The 7,635-nt window shown below is 48.5% G+C and overlaps 1 long non-coding RNA gene across 1 annotated transcript; it reads right to left on the minus strand.

The window, feature by feature from the left end:
- Window positions 1-237: 237 nt before the first annotated feature.
- On the minus strand, window positions 238-5,611 carry LOC120508430. Its single transcript, XR_005628982.1, has 3 exons — window positions 4,889-5,611; window positions 2,476-2,572; window positions 238-414 (listed from the first exon to the last, which is right to left on the minus strand). It is a non-coding gene; the product is annotated as an uncharacterized LOC120508430 (long non-coding RNA).
- Window positions 5,612-7,635: the final 2,024 nt, after the last annotated feature.

Here is a 7,635-nt window from a genome sequence, read left to right on the forward strand (position 1 = left end):
CTGGAGGTCTGATTTCATGGAATCACGGAATATCCTGAGTGAGAAGGGACCCACAAAGGTCATCCAGAACATCTCCTGGCCCTTCCCTATCCCAAAAATCCCACCCTGTCCCTGAGAGCATTGTCCTGCAGCTCTGGCAGCCTCGGTGCCCATTCCCAGGGGGAGCTGCTCAGTGCCTGACACCCTCTGGGGGAAAAATCTTGTCCTAAAATTTAACAAAACCTCCCCTGACACAGCTCCAGTTGTTCCCCAGGTCCTGTCCCTGGTCACAGATTGGATTTGTGTCCTTGGCCTTTCGGGGCTTCACATCCCAATCCTTCAGAGGGAAAGCACAGTGAGGTGAACTCTCATTTCTCCTTGGAGAGAACAAGGGTGAGGCATTCCTAAAGGGAAAGGGGGCAGGAGAATGTGGGACTGAAAAAAAAAACCCCAAACTGAGTCATTTGGGGGTGTAAAACCTTCCCAAAACACCCTCCAACAGCAGGCTGTGCTTTCCACGCTGTCAGGCCGCAGTGCTGAGCTGGGGGAGCCCTTTGGAAAGGGGCTGTTCCTGTGTGAAAATCCAGTTGTGAGGGGCCGGGAGGCACAGCTGGACACAGCTGCACACAGCTGCGGGCTGGCACTGGAGCTGCACATTGCTGCAGTCAGCTCTGGCATGTGCACAGGAGGCCCCGCGAGGGGAAGTGCAGTTTGCTCCTGGGTGAGCCGGGCCACATCCACCTTCTGCCACAGCTCCTCGCTTCAGCCTCCTTCCTCCCCTTCCTTTCTGTACTTTTTTTTCTGGATTTCATGCAGAAAAATCCTCCCTTTTGACCCCTTTCTGCTGGCAAATGTCCAAGTGCTTCAAGCATCCGATGGGACTCTCAGTATCACCACAGGCTGGGGTGGATAAATCCTACAGCTCTCAGAAATTCAGAGGGGAAGAGCTCCTGCTCCCCCACCTTTTCATGCTTCCAAACCAGTTCCAAAAGGGGGACAAGCTGCTACTCCCCCAACTTTTCCATGCTTCCAAACCTTTCCCTACTCTGAAACCAGTCCCAAAAGGGGGAAAATGCTGCAACCCAAAACCTTGCTCCCCAAACATGTCCATGCTCTCAAACCTTTTCATGCTTCCAAACCAGTCCCAAAAGGGGGAAAATGCTGCTGCTCCCCAAACTTTTCCATGTTCTCAAACCTTTCCATGCTCCCCAACCTTTCCATGCTTCCAAACAGCCCCAGAAAGTGGAGAATGCTGCTGCTTTTCCAGCCTTCCCATACTCCCAAACCAGTCCCCAAATGCTGCATCTGTTCTGTCTTCCTAATCTTTGTGATATACGTAAACTCACAGATATAACAGTGCTTGGAAGGGTTTTTGTATTTATATGAGAGGTGAAGTCCCCAGCAGAGCAGGGAAATGAGGGTGAAGGCAGATTAGGATCTGGCCCGCCATGTGGAACAGCAATATTTGTGCAAAATATTCACTTTTTGTCCCTGAGAAAGCAGCAAACCCTCAGGAAGTGGCATCTTGTGGGCATTTACTTTTTTAGGAAGCATGCAAGATGCCCATTGGTCGTTTGCACAGGTGACAAACCCCCAAAAAATCAGCTTTCCTTCACTATGAGTGACCAGCTATCCATCACCAACATACCTGAGGCGTACCTGATGACCAAGAGGTCTTTAACAAGCACCCAACAAACCCTAATTTGCTCCAAAATGGCTCTGCTGGCCAACAAAGCCTCATTCAGCCACTTGCTAGGGGGGTAACGAGGGCTGAGCTAGAACAGAGGCTGGACGGAGTTACAGAATAAAGCAGGGATTTATTCAAAGGATCTGCTCCATGGATGCACCTTGGGCAGCACAAGAGCCCAGCCAGGGCTGCACCCAAGATGAACCCAAATGGCCCCAAAATGAACCCAAGATGAACCCAAATGGTCCCAAAATGCACGAGCGCTGCCGGGGTCTCTCCCTGGGCTCAGCTCTGCTCCATGTGCACATTGCAGTTCAGTGTCCAACCCCAGCTGCAGCCCCTGCAGTCCCATCCTGCTTGTTTTTCTCTCTCCAGCCCACGGGGTTTGTGCTCCTGGGCTGAGATTGGGATCATTTGTCCTTGGTGCCCAGCTGGAGCAGGAATTGTTTTGTCTCCCTGCTCTGTGCAGAGCTCACCATCCCCTGATGTGAACCCAGACCCACACACCAAAGCAGAACAGACCCTGAAAAATAGAAAAGCTCAAACCTGAGGCATCACAGTGAACAGTAAAAAACCAAAATAAATGTATTTGAGTGCTGGCTTCTGGCCAGATCTCGGAGTCAGTAAATGGGGAAGCAGTGTGGGCTGGCTAAAGGGGCTGTTTGAACTCTGCCCACTGACAAGGTGATGCTTCCGTGGAGATGCCGGTGGGGGAAACGAGGAGCAGGAACAGCAGCAGATCCAGGCAGAGCCCTGGCTCCCTGCTGAAGGCAGCACCAGAAGCTCAGAGGTAAAGGAAAGGAACTCACCAGGCTGACATTTGAAGGGTTAACGGGGTTTAAGCTTTGATCTCCCAAGAAAACACGCTGAAAACGTAGCCCAAGGCGTGCTCACCATTTTGTTTGCCTGTAAAACAATGCAATTTGATTTTTGTTGGCTTGTTGTTTTTAAGTGGAACCTCATGGGTGTTCTGTTGAATTCAGCCCACAAAAGCAATTTGTGTCATTTTAATGCAGCTCCTGTGCTAGAAATGTTTGTTTTTAAATGCAAGTTTTATTGTTTTCATTGTTGGCACATTAAAAGCTCGATCAATAAGAAAAGCAATTTGTGATGTCGCCCTTCTAAATTCCAGCCTTATCTACCCCATAAATTGGGGCAAATTTGAAAGTGAGGCATAACACGAGCTCATTCTTTTGGGATATGAAAAGAATAATTCCAGATCTTCTCTGCTTTGACCCGTCCCTATCCATCATCTGTCTTAATATTTCCAGGAGAGTCAGGCTGAGGCACAGCTCTGGGACAGAGGATGGAGCAGAGCATTCTTTGATTTGTCACTGTGGTAGTAATATTTTAGTGCAGGCATCATTTTTAAAATGGAAGAGAAACCTTCTTTCTGCAGGAAACATCCAAATCTTGACCAGATATGAAGTGTTTGGGCACAGATTAAAAAATTCTCCCCAAAATGGGGACAACTCCCACAAAAAGGGGCAGAACCCAAAGCCTGCCCTCAGCTCTGTCTCCTGATCTGCTACTGGCTTTCCATTTAGCCTTGCACAATTCCTTCTACCTCTCAGGGCCTCCTTTTCCCACCTTTACCCAGGGGACAGCACTACAATGGGTTTCTTGCTCTTTGATATTTGAAACATGCTCAGAGATTCCTCAGATGGGGGCGGGAGAAAGAAATCATTATTGTTATATTTTTATAGCCCGTTTCTCCCTGCAGGGTCCCGGAGGTATTTTAAAGTCTCCATAGTCTTGGGCAAGAAGAAGCAAAGAACAATCAGAGTAAATTTGCGGGAACAGGAGCAGGACATGGATGATCCTTGTGGATCCCTCCCAGCTCAGGATATTCTGTGATTCTCTGGCTGATCACTGGATGTGGAGCTGCCACTTTCATTTCCCCCCAAACATCCCCTTCTGATCTCATTTTCCCTTAAAGAGGTTGCCATTACAAGCAGGAACAGGGATAGTGTCAGGTATGACTCTGCACGCCTTCACACCTCATGAAATCCCATCCAGAATGGTAAAATTAATGAGGAAAACTGCCTACTGCAGCAATTTCTGAAATAGCTGTAAATGTTTTATTGCCCAAACATATGCAACAGCAACTTTAGCAAACATGCTCCAGCGAGTGTGGTGGAGAAAGGCCACAACAGGATTTTTGGAGAAGCAGACAGCCACGGCCAGACTCTATTTCTAAATAAATTGGCATTAATCAGCTGATGACTGCACAGCTTCCTGTAGCAAACCACGCTCAGCAAAGACATTCCTGCTGTATCTCCTCAGTTTCCTGATAACGCCACCAGATTGGCATTTGTCAAAACAATAAATGAGCTGAAAATGTGCCACAGGGGCTGCTTGGTGCCTCAAAATCCAACTGGGTTTGGGTTGGCACCCCAGTAAAGTCTTCAGGGAAATGGACACTTGCTCAGAGGTCACACCAGCAGTGGGATTATTTCATTGGGTCAAAGATGCTTCTGCTTGAGGAATGAAAGAGAAGTGACTGCCTGGTAAATGTGGGGGGTCTGGACCAGCCCACAGCAGGAGGGGCTCCATCCCAGCCCCATGGCTGCAAAGGCAGGGCCATTTGTCCACCCTGTCTGCCCAGGGCCACTCCACCCAGGCAGGGAAGGACACCCTTCAAATGTTCCCAAAATGTCCCAAATCATCCCCAAACTCACAGCTGGTTACTGTCCCAAGGAGCCACAGGGAAGGACACTGAAGAGCCACGGGAAGGACTTGAAGGTCAGGCAAGAGCCCCAAACCAGCCTGGTGGCCTTGGTGGCCATCACCTCCCACGTGCTGCCAGCCCACGAGGGCCCCACAGCAGCGACAAAGTGCCAGGGTGGATTTGAAAAGCCCTCGAGAGTCACTCACTGGGGGAGCAGAGGGGAAAAAACAGGGCTGAAGTGACCCCTCTACACCTTGTAAATAAGATTTGTGTCCCAGGGGTGCAGAGCACCAGGAGCTCCCCGTTTACCCAGCCCAGGGTGCTCACAGGTTTGGCATCTTGCAAGCTCAGCTCAGAGCTGCAGAACTTATTCCTTAGAGCAGCAAGTAGCTGGGGATAACTCATCTGTATGCTGGAAGTGGCTCCCAGAAAACATTTGCTAAATAATTTAGGAACAAAACCCAGAGATGATAATAAAAAAAACCCCAAGAAGTTTGCTCCCAGATGATCAGCAAATACAAAACAGCAATAAGTCTGTCAAATGAACTCACCTAGTGCTACTCTCATATTCCCTACCATCCTCCCAATCCTGATTCTCCTCTGATTCAGCAGCTTTCCTCCTTTTGGCATTTCTGGCTGGCAGGGCTGGATGTACTTGGTTAGAATTCAATACCACGAGGGGGTTTAGTAACTGAAAGCTGCCTTTTTTCTTTTTTTTTTTTCCCTTTCTTCCCTTGTTTCCCTCCTCCCTTCAGCAGCTCACAGGAGGTAAACAAAAGTTTAGAAGGGTGCCCTGCACGATTAAGGTCTGTCAAGTATAAACTGCTTCAGCCCTCCTCAGGTTCCACCAGTAAAAGTCAAAAGCTCCTTTTACATTCTCCAATTAAATTAAAAGAGGAAAAATGAAACTGCTGTTTGAAATCTCTGGGTCAGCTGAAAAATATGAGAGCAGAGCCCTTGCCAGGGTGCTGCAACATCCAGTAGGAGCCTGCCCCAGGTGCTGTGCACAAGCACATTGCCTGAGACAGGTCTGGACTCTCATGGTAATCTCTAAATGAAGTAAAGAAAGGAAGAAGAGAATGAGACCAAGAAAGGAGCACCAAGCTGGAATTCACTTGCTGGCCCTCCTCCAAGCCAAGGCTCGTTCTGTGTGTTACTTTGGAGATCAATGTCACACAGGGGCCTCCAGCCAGACCCTGCTCTCCTTGGAGGGACAGCCACGGCCATGGTCCCCTCTGGAACCATCCCTCCTCCAACATCATCCTCAAACGCAGTTTTCAGGATCACTGCAAAGAGGGGAGAGAAATATTAACAGCGAGGAGACAGATGGTGCCATAATAAAATCCCCTCTCTCTCTCTCTTCTTACTTTTCTCTGTTGCTTTTGCTTTTCAGGACAGCTCCCCCAAAAGCAGATCGTGCTTGCACTCCACATGTTCATTTTGAGCCTGCTAGATGATCCAAAGGAAGGGCTGAAAACCTTTCAGAGCTGATGGCACTAATCTGATGACCTGACGAAGCTCAAATCAAGAACCAGTTACTAGGAAATAAAGACAAACCATGGCTGCACTCCAAAAGAACTCATAAATCTGAACATCTCCTGCTTGCTCTCCTGTAACAGCTCTAATATTTCTTCTGCTTTTACCTTGTGAAGGCTGTTCATTATTGCTTTCACCTCTTAGCCTCTCTCAGGATGTCAGCTCCATCTGCCACCACATACCTGGAGTGAATCTCAGCAAGCCCAGCTCAGGTGCTCTCTTCTCCCTCCTGCTGAATTCTCATACTTGACACGACCCTTCAGAATGCACAGAATACTTTTTTTTTCAATCAGCGTGCTGCAGTCTCCTCACCTCTTGACTTTTTTTCCCCCTCTGCCTCTCCATCCCCAATCACTGTCTGCTCGCCCTCCATTTCATTCTTACCTCGGAATTACTGACAGTGACACAGAGGATGATGATGCCTCATTTTGCTTAGTAATGGTTTTGCTGAACATCTCAGCCTCCACTTCAGCTGGCACATTAGCAACCAGAGAACAAACTCTAATTGTTTTGACACTTTAGCACTTGCCAACGCTGAGCACAGGTAGGGCTGAAGCTGCAGCACTCAGCTCTGCTTCGAGGAGCAGAGAATTCCAGCCTTTGTTGACTCGTGCTTGGCTTCTCCCGTACAAATGTTTTCTGAACTCCTTTCATCTTTCCCTCGCTGCTGCTGAGCATGTCATTTTCCATTCCCTGTTATTCAACAGCCTTTATATTCACACGCAGCCCAATTTTCTGCCAATATCATCTTTTCATTTATGTCAACTGGATTACATGTTGCTCCTACCTGCCTCCGAGTTACCGCTCATTTTCTGTGTCAGGTGAACTTATCTCACAGCACACAGAGCGGGTTTTATTCCACAATTGCATTCCTTTATGCCTTCAAATTGCTTGCCACAGAGCAGGCTGTAATTCTCCTCTGGTGTAAAGCTCATCAAGACAAAATAGAAAGATGGGAGCTGGCACTGAGGGTTCTGGTCAGCCGCTCCTCCAGCACGAGCCTTTCTCCAGGAATTAGAGGAGCAGACATCGCTGAGGAGGATTCTAACACTTGTGGGATGAATAACCTGTCAGTAGGTGAGGCTTTCTCTCTTGTCACATTAATTAGCAGTCATCTCCTTCCTTTAAACATAATCCTTCCAAGACTCCCAGCCTTATTTATTTTTTTTTCCTTGCAGTTGGGTGTTCTCCCTCCAGGCTCGGGGCTGGCGTCAGTAGATGGCACTGTGACATTCACTCTTCCAGCTTCCTTTTTGTTCAGCCCACGAGCAGAGCTTTGAGTTTTTACTAAATTTTTGTGTGTGTGTGTGTATTATAATTAGTTTTTGTTTATGCAAGGTTCTGGAGTCCTTCGGGAGCAAACTGTGGAAGCAGGGAGATAATTTGCTTTTCTGCCTTCGCCCCGCTCTCTGATTGAGGTCAGTTCTTGAGCCAGAAGCAGTCTCTGGGTACCAGTCACTGAGGTGATGCTGAGATTCCTACAAGGAGGGATTATCCTGCAGATTATTCCAGCACTCTCGCTCCAAGGCTGGCACACCAGACTAGCCAGGGCAATTAAAGTGGGTGTGCAGGGGCAGTGCCCTCCAGCAGCTCAACCCCCTGTGCCCAGCTCTTTTTGCCTCCTGGCAGCAGATCCGTGGTGCTGTCCTTGGGAGAGGACTCTGTGCTCCAAAGAATGGCACACACAAGTGGAAACCCGTCCTTTGGTTGAATTCCTAATGTTGGGAACCCAAGCTACAATCCAGGACTCATTAGCAATCCC

Source organism: Passer montanus, unplaced genomic scaffold (genome assembly GCF_014805655.1).
Source record: "Passer montanus isolate IOZ18808 unplaced genomic scaffold, ASM1480565v1 scaffold47, whole genome shotgun sequence".
Lineage (NCBI taxonomy): Eukaryota > Metazoa > Chordata > Aves > Passeriformes > Passeridae > Passer > Passer montanus.